Source organism: Hemitrygon akajei, chromosome 19 (genome assembly GCF_048418815.1).
Source record: "Hemitrygon akajei chromosome 19, sHemAka1.3, whole genome shotgun sequence".
NCBI lineage: Eukaryota > Metazoa > Chordata > Chondrichthyes > Myliobatiformes > Dasyatidae > Hemitrygon > Hemitrygon akajei.
This window is the reverse complement of record NC_133142.1, coordinates 70,914,199-70,929,118: the sequence shown is the minus strand read 5'-3', so window position 1 is coordinate 70,929,118 and position 14,920 is coordinate 70,914,199. Positions and strand designations below refer to the sequence as shown.

The 14,920-nt window shown below is 44.7% G+C and overlaps 1 protein-coding gene across 13 annotated transcripts in view; it reads left to right on the top strand.

Annotated features, from left to right (window-relative positions):
* The window catches only part of LOC140742052 (uncharacterized), a 194,965-nt gene that overhangs the window by 58,563 nt on the left and 121,482 nt on the right, over nucleotides 1-14,920 (top strand). For 11 of the 13 annotated variants that reach the window (XR_012102199.1, XM_073072790.1, XM_073072791.1 and 8 more), the window contains one exon: nucleotides 14,259-14,426. The exons of the other annotated variants lie outside the window; for them this stretch is intronic. The gene's annotated coding sequence lies outside the window, so the exon portion shown is untranslated. The remainder of the gene's footprint in view (nucleotides 1-14,258; nucleotides 14,427-14,920) is intronic. 13 annotated transcript variants of the gene reach the window in all.

The window sequence follows — 14,920 nt, the reverse complement described above, 5'->3', positions numbered from 1 at the left end:
GACTATCTGGCCCTTTGAGATGGAGGTCTAATATGCAACATTACCGGTTTCCATGATTTTTGAAATTTAAGTTGGAAATGTAATGTAAATTGCTTTTGTTTCTTTGAAATGGAGCGTAGTGTATTTTCTAGCAATGATGTGTATGACATGTATTCACACATGCTGATGAAAGGAAGATAATGGAGACAGAAGAGTGAATATTAAAGCTCTGACGGTTCTTCGGGTTCAAGTTCAGGTTTAGTTGTCATTCAACCATACATGAATACCCATGAATACGGCCAAATGGAACAACGTTATTACGGGGCTGGTTTGCAAAACACAGTGACAGTAGTCATACACGCAGTCATGGGGAAAACATGGGAATATGGGAAAACTCCTTACAGACGGTGGTGGGAATTGAACCCGGGTCACTGTTGCTGCAAAGTGATACGCTAACCACTATGCTTCCAAGCCACCCATAGACTAGGATTTACATATTACGTATTCTGCACCCATGTCTTTCAGTCAATGGAGAATACTTAAAATGTCGTCATAGTGGAGGAGGTGTTGTGTTTGTGATAAGGGAGAACATCACAGCAGTATTTAGAGATAACATTCTTGGGGGAATCATCTAATGAGACTGTAAGGTAGAACATGGGTTACCAGAGGACATGGATTAAGGGTGAAGGGGGAAAAGTTTAAAGGGAACATTAGGGGGGGCTTTTTAACACAGAGAGCGGTGGGAGTGTGGAATGAGCTGCCAGATGAAGTGGTAAATGTGGGCTCACTTTCAACATTTAAGAAAAACTTAGACAGGTACATGGATGAGAGGTGTATGGAGGGATATGGGCCAGGTGCAGGTCAGTGGGACTAGGCAGAAAAATAGTTCAGCACAGCCAAGAAGGGCCAAAAGGCCTGTTTCTTCGCTGTAATGTTCTATGGTTCTAATATAGAAACAAGAAGGGTGGAGGTGTCACCACCATGTACCACTCCCAAATAGTCAGTGGGTACTTGAGGAGCAGTTGTGGAGAGAAATTACTCTCAGTTGTATTGGTGGGAGATTTTCTTTTCACAATATTGACTGGGCCATCCAGACTGTTGAGGGCATGGATGAAGTGGAATTCATGAACTGTGTCTAGGAAAGTTTCCCTTGTCAATATACAAAGGGCTCTAATTAGGAATGTGCAATACAGGGCCTTCTCTTCAGGAGCAAGGCAAGGCAAGTAATTGAAATTCTAATCAGGGAGTACTTTGACCCAGTGATCATAATTCTGTTGGTTTTAAGATTGTGATGAAAGAAGTTAGGTCAAGTCCATATGTTGGGGGGTCCTAAACAGGAGCTAGGCTAATTCTGGGGAAATTAGGCAAGATCTAGCAAACATAAATTGGGCAAGCCTGTTTGAAGGGAAAGGAAGAAATAGCAAGAGGGATGCTTTTAAGAGTGTAATAGCAAGGGTCCAGGAGCAGCATGTTCCTCTTAGGTGAAGTGTAAACCTGGCAAATTTAGTTGACCTTGCCTGACGAGAGCTATTGAGGGTCTGGTCAAGGAGAAGAAGGGGACCTACATTGAGTTAAGGAGGTTGGGATTGAACAAATCTTTTGAGGACAATGAAAATATTAACGTACTCTTCAGAAGAAAATCATATGAGCAAGTAGAGGGCATAAGCTGGATCTGACAGGTAATGTTAAGGAAAATCTCAAGAGGTTCTTTAGCTATATTAAAAGTAAAAGGATGGTTAGGGGAAGAGTAGGTGCCTGTTCAAATACATCCTCAGACATTGTGAGAGGCTAGAGAAGAAATTCCTGAGGCTGTTGTGGAAATATAGTTAGACTGTGGTGAAGTTCTCAGTGACTGGAAGATGGCTAAGATTGTTCTATTGCTTAAGAAGGGCTGCAAAGAACTACAGGCCAGTCAGCCTGATCTCAGTAGCGGGGAAAATATTGCAGGGAATTTTGAGGGAAGGGGTCTACCATCATTTGGATAGACAGCATCTGATTAGGAGGAGTCAGCACGGCTTTGTGAGTGGAAAGTTGTGCCTGATGAACCTTTTAGAGTTTTTTTTTTTGAAGAGGTAATCAAAAATATCGATGAGTGTATGGCAGTGAATACTATTTGAATTTTAGCAGGGCATTTGACAAAGTCTTGCATGGTAGGCTGGTCTGGAAGGTTTGGGTCCATGGAATCCAGGGAGTGTCAGTTCGGTAGATTCAAATTGCCTTGGAGGTAGAGGGTGATGGGTGAAGGTTATTTCTCAGAATAGAGGCTGGAGGTTAGTGGTGTGCCACTAGGGATTGGTGTTGGGACCCTTGTAATTGATTATTTATATGTGAAATAGTCAATGTGAATTTTGTATGTGAATGCATAAGGCTTGATCAGTAAGTTTGTAGGTGACATGAAATTAGCGATATGGTTAGTGAAGAAGGTTATGGTGGAACTCGGGGGATTTTGATCAGATAAGTTTGAGAAAGTGTGCAGATAGTGTAGGACATGTACTAGAAACAGTTGGGCACTATGGAGTGTAATGGTACTGAGGGATCTGGGGCACTATGGAGTGTAATGGTACCGAGGGATCTGGGGCACTATGGAGTGTAATGGTACCGAGGGATCTGGGGCACTATGGAGTGTAATGGTACCGAGGGATCTGGGGCACTATGGAGTGTAATGGTACCGAGGGATCTGGGGCACTATGGAGTGTAATGGTACCGAGGGATCTGGGGCACTATGGAGTGTAATGGTACCGAGGGATCTAGGGCACTATGGAGTATAATGGTACCGAGGGATCTGGGGCACTATGGAGTGTAATGGTACCGAGGGATCTAGGGCACTATGGAGTGTAATGGTACCGAGGGATCTAGGGCACTATGGAGTGTAATGGTACCGAGGGATCTAGGGCACTATGGAGTGTAATGGTACCGAGGGATCTAGGGCACTATGGAGTGTAATGGTACCGAGGGATCTAGGGCACTATGGAGTGTAATGGTACCGAGGGATCTGGGGCACTATGGAGTGTAATGGTACCGAGGGATCTAGGGCACTATGGAGTGTAATGGTACCGAGGGATCTAGGGCACTATGGAGTGTAATGGTACCGAGGGATCTGGGGCACTATGGAGTGTAATGGTACCGAGGGATCTGGGGCACTATGGAGTGTAATGGTACCGAGGGATCTAGGGCACTATGGAGTGTAATGGTACCGAGGGATCTAGGGCACTATGGAGTGTAATGGTACCGAGGGATCTAGGGCACTATGGAGTGTAATGGTACCGAGGGATCTGGGGCACTATGGAGTGTAATGGTACCGAGGGATCTGGGGCACTATGGAGTGTAATGGTACCGAGGGATCTAGGGCACTATGGAGTGTAATGGTACCGAGGGATCTGGGGCACTATGGAGTGTAATGGTACCGAGGGATCTAGGGCACTATGGAGTGTAATGGTACCGAGGGATCTAGGGCACTATGGAGTGTAATGGTACCGAGGGATCTGGGGCACTATGGAGTGTAATGGTACCGAGGGATCTAGGGCACTATGGAGTGTAATGGTACCGAGGGATCTAGGGCACTATGGAGTGTAATGGTACCGAGGGATCTAGGGCACTATGGAGTGTAATGGTACCGAGGGATCTAGGGCACTATGGAGTGTAATGGTACCGAGGGATCTAGGGCACTATGGAGTGTAATGGTACCGAGGGATCTAGGGCACTATGGAGTGTAATGGTACCGAGGGATCTGGGGCACTATGGAGTGTAATGGTACCGAGGGATCTAGGGCACTATGGAGTGTAATGGTACCGAGGGATCTAGGGCACTATGGAGTGTAATGGTACCGAGGGATCTGGGGCACTATGGAGTGTAATGGTACCGAGGGATCTAGGAATTGAAAGCAGTATCACTGGTAGCAAGGTGATGAAAAAGGCACTAGGTGCGCTGGCCATCATCTGTCAGGACATTGAGTAAAGATGTTGGGATATTCTGTTGCAGTTGTATAACTTATTTTGTGAGGGTGCACAGAGTATCGTATGCAATTTTGATCATCCGTTTGTTATATGAAAGATGTGGTTAAACTGTAAAGAGTGCGGCAAATATTTATGAAGATGTTGCCAGGACCAATTGGCCAGGCTAGGTCACTATTCATTAGAACATATGAAAATTAAGGGGCAATCTTATATTAATGTTTTAAATTATGAGGAGGATAGATGAGGTGAATAGTCATAGTCTTTTCCCCAGAACAGAGGTGTGTAAAACTAGGGGGTAAGGGAAAGAAGGTTTTAAAGGGACCTAAGGGGCAACTTTTTGCACACAGAGTGGTGAGTATATGAAACAAGCAGCCAGAAGAATTGGCTGACGAGAGTGTCATAGTGTTTAAGAAGCACTTGGATAGGAACACAGAGGGGATGGACTTAGAGGTGTATGGGCCAAATGTAGGAAACTAGAACTATCTGAATGGGTACCATGAAGGGACTGTATCCATACTGTATTTCTTTATGACTACATGATTGACTCTGTGTTGTCATATTGGCAGTTTTCAGGTAGAAATGTCCTTGAGATATAAGTAACTAGTTAATCCTATATATTTAAATGACACTAATTGGGGTAGAAATGTTGACTCTCTGAAATAACCTCTTGTTCTTCAATTATTCCCATATATATGATCTTATTTTGATGCCCTTTTTGGAAAAATTGGCACCTCTCACACTGCAACATTCTCTCCATAATACACTTAATTGTCGGCTGAGGGTCATTCAAATCTTATCTGGGTCTTGGAAACAAGATATTCTGACTCAGAGGTTAGAATGCTATGGAGTCAGAGTTGTAAAAAGCCTTTGTGTGTACCGAGTTGCACAAGTAATTGTGTTGCTCAGTCTTTTATTGATGTTTGCAATGGCAAGGTACCAGATTAAACATTTTAACAAAATGGAAGAAACTCCAATAAAGGAAGTGGAACAATAAACCATTCTCATTTTATTGCCCATTACCAACAAGCTATAAATGGTATGATTGGGTGGTCAAGGTATTGCGTTTGTGAGCTTATGGCAGAGACCAAAAGTCTTGTGAAAAAGATGCATGCTCAGCGGGGTGTCAAAGTAAATGAATAAAAGATTGATGGGTTTATATTGAGTTATCATTCTTTTTGACCATCAGGGTGGAGGTACCATGGCATTAGGACAATATCTGTTAGGATGGGGAATAGCTTCCTCCCCCAGGCTGTAAGGCTGCTGAATTTCTTTCCACCACCTGAGTCTCATCACATATTCAGCGCCAGTAGCACTGTACTGTTTACTTTTGAACTTGTATCGTATATACACCTTATTATTTGATAATTTATTTGTGGTAGTATTACTTCATGTGCTATGTGAGTTATATGTACTGTGTTGTGCACCTTGGCCCAGAGGAACGTTGCTTTGTTTGGTGCTATGGCTGAATGACTATAAGCTGAGCTTGAACATTCAGTTCATCCATCATCAGCCCTTGGGTGTGTCTCATTCCCTGTGAATTACTTCAATATAATCTTTGTATTTCAGTGTAGAGCACACCCTGGTTTGCACTCCGCATCACTGTTATTGACAAAGTAAAATGCATCCAAAACTCTGTGGCCTCTCGGTTAATGGTAAGGTTCCATGGCCTGAAAAAGGGTTGGGAACCCCTCCTCTAGGCTGGACTGAAGAGGGGCTACACTGATGGAAATGGCTATCGTATTACCAATTATACATTAAAGCAAACCCCTGCCTCACTCCCAAGTAGACATAAAAGGTGCCAAAATAGAGACATGGAATACAGCAGAGACAATGCCCAAGTTTCAGGAACTTCACTAATGATGTTATAGTGTGCACCCATCGATGCAATAGAAAACTGGATTTGCTGTTATCTGTGGATAATCATTTGATTCTATAATCAGGACCTAGTTTCCTACTCATTTGTCCTCCTGTCACCACTATTATGTTAACAAATCCCAACCCTCCCCTCTTCTCTCCTCAGACACTACAAACCCCCTTCCCCTCCCCGATCCTAGTTTTCATCCATGCCAGGTCTTCACCCTTCCCTCTGACCTTCCCCTCTCTGAGGCAGAATGTTCTGTTCAGTAAGGGCCTCAACTTTTCCCCCTGCACCCGCACCTCAGTGAGTTCCACGCCCACTGTAACACTGGGCTCTTCCACCTCCACCTCCATCTCAGTGCCTACTTCTTTGGCAAGGACTCTCCAGACCCCTTCTCCTATTTTTAACTCTTCTCCTCTTCCTGGACACTCATACCCTGGTCTTCTGTCTGCTCTGGATCTTCGCGTTGCTAACTGTTGATGGGACATCAACCGTCTCAACTTCACCACTCCTCTCCAATTCTGACACTCCTTCTGAATTCACTGGTCTCCACTAATCCTGACCTCACCATCAAACTCGCAGATAAAAGGGGTTGCTGTAGTAGTCTGGCGCACTGACCTTTACCTTGCTGAGGCCAGGCAACATCTCTCAGACACCTTCTCTTACTTACCCCTCAAACAAGACCCCACTAAGGAGCACCAGGCTACTGCCTCCCACACCATCACCAACCTTATTGACTCTGGGATCTCCCATCCACTGCCACCAACCTCATAGTTCCCTCACCCCATACTTCCCATTTCTTCGTCCTTCCCAAGATCCACAAACCTGCCTGTCCAGGTACATCCATTTTTTCTGCTTGTTTCTGCCCCACCAGACTTGTATCTGCAAACCTCAACTCAGTTGTTAATCCCCTGGTTCAGTCCGTTCCTGCCTACATCAGTGACACTTCACATACGCTTGATCTTTTAATGGCTTCAAGTTTACTGGTCCCAATCATCTTATTTTCAACATGGACGTCCAGTTCCTACACAGCTCCATCTTCCATCAGGAGGGTCTCAAAGCTCTCCATTTCTTTCTGGACACCAGACCCAACCAGTTCCCTTCCACCACCGCTCTCCTCTGTCTGGTGGAACTTGTCCTCACTCTCAATAATTTCTCCTTTGGCTCCTTCCACTTCCTTCAAACAAAAGGTGTAGCCATGGGCACTTGCACAGGTCCCAGCTATGTCTGCCTGTTTGTCGGCAATGTGGAACAGTCCGTACTCCAAGCCTATACTGGAATAACTCTCCAGCTTTTTCTACACTACATCAACGACTGCATTGGTGATGCTTTCTGTACCCATGTGGAGCTCGTCGATTTTTGCCTCCAACTTCCACCCTATCCTCAAATTTACCTGGTCCATTTCTGACACCTCCCTCCCCTTTCTCAATCTCTCTGTCTCTATATCTGGAGACAGGTTATCTACTTATATCTTATATACACCCACTGATTCTCACAGCTACCTGGACTACACCTCTTCCCACTCTGTTACTTGTAAAATGCCATCCCCTTCTCTCAATTCCTCCACCTCTGCTGGATCTGCTCTCAGAATGAGGCTTTACATTCCAGAACAAAGGAGATGTCCTCCTTCAGTGAAAGAGGCTTCCCTTCCTCCATCATCAACACTGCCCTCAACCACATCTCTTCCGTTTCACGACCATCTGCTCTCACCCCATGCTCCTGCCACTCCATCAGGGATAGGGTTCCTCTTGTCCTCATCTACCACCCCACCAGCCTCCACGTCCAGCACATAATTCTTCATAACTTCCATCTCCAATGGGATCCCACCACCAAGCACATCTTCCCCCTCCCCACCCCCCCACTTTCTGCTTTCCACAGGGACTCCCTTGTCCAATTGTTTCCTCCCCACTGATCTCCCGCCTGGCACTTATCCTTGCAAGTGGAACAAGTGTTACACCTGCCCCTACACCTCATCCCTCATGACCATTCAGGGCACTAAACAATCCTTCCAGCTGAGGGAACCCTTCACCTGTGAGTCTGTTGGGGTCATCTACTGTATCCAGTGTTCCTCATGTGGCTTACTTTATATCGGTGAGACCTGACATAGATTGGGAGACTATTTTGCCGAGCACCTACACTCCGCCCACCAGTAAAAACAGGATCTCCCAGTGACCAGTGTCAGTCCTTGGCCTCCTCTCTTGTCGCGATGAGACCACACTCAGGTTGGAAGTGCTTGAACTTTGGGTAATGCCCACCCTCCTTCACCATTCCCCGTTCCCATTTCCCCCCTCACCCTATCTCCTTACTTGCCCATCACCTCCCTCTGGTGCTCCTCCCCCTTTTCCTTTTCCCATGGGCATTTGTCCTCTCCTATCAAATTTCCACTTCTCTAGTCCTGTAACTCTTTCAACCAATCGACTTCCCAGCTCTTTACTCCACCACTTCCCCCCCACCCTTCCCGGTTTCACCTATCACCTTTCTCATCTTTCTTTTCTCCAGTCCTACCGAAGGGTCTTGACCTGAAACATCGACTGTACTCTTTTCCATAGATGCTGTCTGGCCTGCTGAGTTCGTCCAGCATTTTGTGTGTGTTACAGTGAAATCTGAACTGTTAATACTACTGGTTGAAGGCCACAATTACTTTGGCAACTAAACCAAAGTGAACAGCTGTTGCAGCCTTGAACCTGGATTCCACTTTCCTGGGTATTGCAGAAAGTCACTGTGAAAAGCTCTTGTTTCAAATCGGTTCCCCTCAAATAGATTGCTGTATTGGCTGCAACCAGCTTTCAGCAGCTTTATAGTCAATTCCACTTGGAAATATATCCATGAAATTGTGAAGTACCTGCGTCACAACAGGAAGATATCCATAGATTTCCAACACTTTCCTGTATATTCAGAAAAGACCATCAACTCTTTTTTTTAATTGACCTCCTCCAGCCCTTCGAGCTATGCTGCCCAGTTACCTCCAATTTAATCCTGGCCTAATCACGGGATAATTTACAATGACCGACTAACCTACCAACTGGTATGTCTTTGGACCGTGGCAGGAAACCCATGTGGTCATGGGGAGAATGTACAAACTCCTTACAGGCAGCTACGGGAATTGAACCTGTGTTGCTGGAACTGTGTGGTAACCACTATGCTACCATGTCACCCCAATAAAGTTACAGAAGCCATCTTTAAGCCATCAGGCTTCTGAACCAGCATGGATAACTTCACTCACCTGAACACTGAACTGATTCCACAGCCTATAGACTCACTTTCAAGGACTCTGCAACTCTTTTTTTTCGGTATCATTTATTTACTATTTTTTATTTTTTTATATTTGCGCAGTTTATCATCTTTTGCACATTAATTGTTAGTCAGTCTTTGTGCACAGTATTTCTTTGGACTATTGTGAATGCCTGCACGAAAATGAGTTGGTGACATATACATCCCTTGATAATGAATTCACTTTGAGATGTTCTCCCTCCAGGAAACCTGATCCATTATGTCTGCCTTAGAGGTAAGAGCCTGGCGAGCGCATTGTTGGAGCAACAAGTTTCTCTGAGAGTGCTAGCCAATGAGATACTGGTGAAAGGCAGAACCCAAGTAAATGAAGTGTCATCTACAGTACCTTAGACACTGATCTTTAATGCTAGTATTGACTCAGCACAAAACCACCTCCCCCACCTCTCATCCCATCTGGCTACACCCCCTTTCATGGAAGATGCCCATACAAACATTGCAAGGCAGATGGTCATTTCTTCGTTAGGATGAGTGTGATATCTTACTCCTCATGGCCAGAGAAACTGCAGAGGATTCCTTTAAATGAGTTCCACTCCAAAGAAAGCAGCCTTGTCAATTTGACCAGATTCTGTGCATGTTGACATTGTTCTAATGGGAAATAACCAGCCTTTAAATTTGGAACTCAATGAGTTATACTCCTTGATTTTCATGTGACTTCCAGACACTTTTGTGCTTTTTTAAACTTGTGATCTCTAGGTGATGTTGCAATGTGCATTGTCTGATGACTGATTGATCAGGTAGGTGTATGCCCTTGGGTAATGGTCCTGCCATGCTTACTGCCAGTGAAGATAACTGAAATCACTTACTCCAGGTTACAGTGATTTTTAGATTGCATAGTACTGAAGTGAACACTGTTATTGGTCTGATAATCAGCCGTACACATTATCCTATATTTGCAATTTTGTTAAACAACAGTGATTATTGTTAGCAGGTTAGAATGAAGTTCACCAGCTCTCTTCAAAGAAGGTAAATTGGAAAGAATGTACATTTGGATTAATTTTGTTCCTGTCCCAGATATAGATGCATCTGTAATGAAATCTTGGGAAGTATATTTTTTAATGTCCATATTCAGTATTCAAAATAAAATTCATGCAGACAGAAACTTTGGCTGGTTGCAGTATATACACAATAGAAACTCTCTTAGAATATATCAAAGGAACAGAATAGAAGCTGATGCTGCAGAATTTAAGTTCAAGACTGTACAGTACATATACACAACCATTCTTATTTTTTATTGAAGTAGAAGACATTAGCTCTAGAAGGGGTGGTCACCTAGACTGGATGGTCCTCTCGGGTCTCGTGGCAAACTTTCCTCATATGCTCGATGTGCAGGAAACATCTCCGTTAAGAGTATGCAACAGCAGTTATTCATGGACAGTTGAACGTACTTGTTGAGAACAGTTCGGTGCTGATCCTGGAACCTAATTCACCAAGTTGCTCGTGCAACCGTACCTGAACTCTGGTGGAACAGTCCATGGAGTAGAGAACTATTGAACTCTAGGGATGAACTAGACTGGATTCCATCTCTCTCTGGGGAAGGTTAACATGTTGTCTATTCCTCACCACAGGAGCAGGATAGTCCATCCCTCAAGCCTGCTCTACCATCCAGAAAGATTATGGCTGGTTCAGTCTTAGTGTCAGCACCATTTTGACACTTCCTGCCCTCAACTCCCTTGCTCTGTTACGGCCTGCCATCCTTTCCCTTCAAAATATTGAATGACTCAACCTCTTCAGCTATTGGGGCTGAAGAATTCTGAAGTGCCACAACCCCCTAGGGGTGGCATGCGATGACATTCAATTTCCAAGCTTGAATTGAGCAGGGAGGAATGCCTTCACCACCACCACCCAGTCTGCACCCTGAGGCCTGTTCCATCGTTCAGATGGTTGTCAATTTCCATTGACTGACAGAGTCCACACTCTCCTTTCTAAGTGGTATTTCAGGCTGAGGGCCATCTAGTGGTTCAGTCATGGAATCATACATCATCGGCTCTTTGGTCCATCATTCAAGTTCAAGTTTAATTGTCACTCAACATACATAAACAACCATGAATATATCCAAGCAAACAGTGTTACTCCGGAGCCAAGGAGCAAAACTCAGTTCCAGCAGTCAAACACAGCAGAAGGTACATATAACGTGAAACGGAGACATCTCTTTCTCCTTTGTTAGGGAGAGAGAGAGCCTGTGATATGTCAAATACCAGATGAACACGTAGTCTTTGGGGTACTACACGTCTGTGTCTTTGCTGTTGCTTTGCTGCAGGCTTGTGTGCTTGGTGACGGGTGCCGATGTTTTATTTTGCCCGTGGGGGGAGGGGGGATCATGCTCACTGCTGCTTATGTGCGGGAGGTGGGAGCTTGGGGGGACTTTGGGGTTCTAACATTTAACTGTCATTCATTCTTTGGGGCACTCCTCTGTTTTCACGGATTGTTGTAAAGAAAAAGCATTTCAGGATTTATCTTGTATAGATTTCTCTGACATTAACTGTACCTTTGATATGATAGAAGTTAAGTACAGTCACACAAAAAATATAGACCAAGTCCCTGAATCCATGAATGTTGCAGCGGTCTGTAGCCAAACACATTTTGGCTTGAGTCTACACTGGGGGGGGGGGGGGGCAGTACTGACTCCAACATGGATGCCACACCTCACTGCCTCTGGCACTCTGTTGGGGGGCAGCGACTCCGCCACCTCTCTCCTTGGCGGTTGTAAATAGGCAACACCATGGCTTCATGTTTAGTCCTCACTACAACTGAAGCCACACAGCTCCCCTGCCACCTACCAATAGCCGGTGGATCAGAATTCCACACCACCTACGTCCAACAGGGTCTTGCGATCGCAGGAAAAGCAATTTAGATGATCAGTCACTGCGTATCTCCTTCACGCACTGACGCTTCTCTGTTGCTGGCAGCATCACAGGCCAAACCAATTCAGCTCCTTCAGTTTCTCTGCCAATGAGCAACTCATTGCTGGGGTAGACTTGCAGTACTTTTAGTTCTTAATGTCCACCAGGGTCTTGAGATCATAAAAAAAAGGTTTAAAAAAGACAATATCATCTTTGGTTGACCCCATAGGAGCCACTGCTTCTGAGCTTGCCGCCATCTTGCCGGAAACCATAATGTTCACGCCAACCGTATAGACTGCTCACTCCCATCACAGCACTTGGCCTGCAGCCTTCTTTGCCTCAGTGATTCAGGTGCTCCATTAGATATTTCTTCAAAGTTGTGAGAGTACTTACTAGGGCAGTGTGATCCTTCCATCAATCTATCAGACATCCAAAAGAAAAAGCATTTCAGGATGTATATTGTATACATTTCTCTGACATTAAATGTACCTTTGAAACAGAGATTCCAGTACTTCTACAATTGGGGCAGGTGAGCTTGTGGATACATCCTTATCCGCGAGTTCCGCATGCGCAAATTCAACCAACCGCGAATCGCAAAAACCCGGAAGTGCTCTTCCAGCACTTGTTGTTCGAGCATTGCAGACTTTTTTTCTTGTCATTATTCCCTAAACAATGCAGTATAACAACTATTTTACAAAGCATTTACATTGTATTAGGTATTATAAGTAATCTAGAGATGCTTTAAAGTATATGGGAGGATGTGCGTGGGTTATCGTGGATCGGGATTGAAAAAAAATAATTAGTTCTCTTACCAAGTAAATTGGAACAGCTACATCCGGTATTATTTAGCGTCAGTTAATCAAACATTTGTCTTTAGTATATAGTATATATTTTACCTTTCTATGCATATAAAACACTTAAGAACATATGTTTCAGTGCTGGGCTTGGGAACGGAAGTTCCCGAGTTCGATCCAGTGACAGATTGCTTCCGAGCGCGCTCTCCATCCGTGCCTGGTTGATGTGGAGGATCAAAAACTCAAAACCCAATAATTAAGCCACTGCGTTGCTTAGTAATAATTGTAGCTTTCATCAGGGCAGGCCCTTTCTCACTTTATCCTTTAAAATTGTTCTGATCGTTGACCGACTATAGCCTAATGCTTTTCCAATGACCGATGGCGTTTCACCTCTTTCCGATCGCTTTATTATTTCCACTTTATTTTCAATCGTGATTGTGATTATTTTCGTGAACAGAAACACTGCAGATTCAGAGCTCCGCTGCCGGGTCCTAACGTCCATTGCACTGAGACAGGTTAAATAAGGTCTGGGGTTCCGCTGGGTCCTAAGGTCCACTGCATTGAGACAGGTTGAGTAAGGGACTTGAGCATTGGCGTTTTTTGGTATCCACGAGGGGTCCCGGAACCAATCCCTCACGGATAAAGAGGGCCGACTGTATATACTTTACCTGAGCCAGCCGTGGCAGAGGCAGGCAGAATCTCAGTACAAAGAAAAACTTGGTGCTTCTGCAATGAAGCCCCCATAAAGGCACTGTGCATGCTCTTGCCCACTTTGTTTGGGGCCTTAGAGTGTGCCTGCAAATCTGCTCAATCCCAGACTTCCAGCCTAAGGTGAAAATGGCGTCAGTAATAGTTTGTAGAGAATGGCCAAGTTTTGGACCATGTGGAATAAAACCAGTTCTCGTGTTTAACAACCAACCAGGACATCTTTAAGAGGTGACGCCGCAAGAAGGCAACGTTCATCACGAAGGGCCCTCACCATCCAGGACGTACCCTCTTCTGGGTACCATAGCCTGAAGATGCACATTTAGCATTTTTGGAACTGCTTCTTCCCCTCAGCCGTCAGATTTCTCCACAGTCCATGAAAACGTGTACACTACCTCACTATCTCTCTTCAATGCTGTTTATTTATTTTTATTGTAACTCATAGGATTTTTTTTGTGTATTACAGTGTACTGCTGCCACAAAAACAACAATTTTCTGACATATGTCGGTGCTAATAAACCTGATTCTAATTGAAATTTCTTTCAATTACTGTGAAGAAGTACTTGCCTGACTATGTTTTGCTTGCTCGATCCTCCCAGTCCCAAGGGCTTCCCAAGCCAAGTCCCAGTGTTTCTGTTGTCAGCCATTGGGCTGGTGTTAAAAATGGGAACTGGCAGTGAGAGGTACAACTTGTCTCTCATTTTAGTTTGTGCTGCCACCTGAGGGCAGCTTGAAATATTCACCAGTCTGCAGGCTGACTGCTGATTGGAGTAAGAGATGCATATTACCCTTAACTTGAGTGTCTCTTTTACCCTGTGCTGCTCCTTGCCACTCCCAGCCACCTGCATTTCCTAACCCCCCCTCCCCCCCCCCCCCATTCCTTAGCCACTCCTGATGACAAAGAGCTTGATATGAAAATATGGGAAATGAATCAAGGAAATCCAGTTGATGACCGGACAACCGCACTGTAACTGGTACCAATGTGCTGGATGCAATGTCTGTTTCAGTAAGTGGAGTCATCTTATAAACTACTTGCTTGGCCATATCCAGAAAATAGGCACACTGTCTGTAAATTTTGTCCTGCACTGACACACTTCAGTGATGTATGTTTCACCCACACCTCTACTGTCTCTGTACTCATGGCTGTGTGGCTAGGCACAACTCAAACACCATCTAAAAAGTTGCCAATGACACCACTCAGATGGTAACGAAGAGGCATATAGGAGCAAGATAGTTTGCGTTCCTCACCACCTGCTCACTTCTCATTACTACCATCAGGGAGGAGGCAGAGGAACCCAAGGACCCACACTGAAAGTCTTAGGAACAGTTTTTCCCCTTCTGCCATCAGATTTTTAAAAATTTTATTTTAAAAATATAGCACAGATACAGGCCCTTCTGGCCCAACAAAATACACCGTCCAGTTACACCCATGTGACTAATTAAGCTAATAACCCTTATGCTTTTGGAATGTGGGAGGGAAGTGTAGCACCCAGAGGAAAC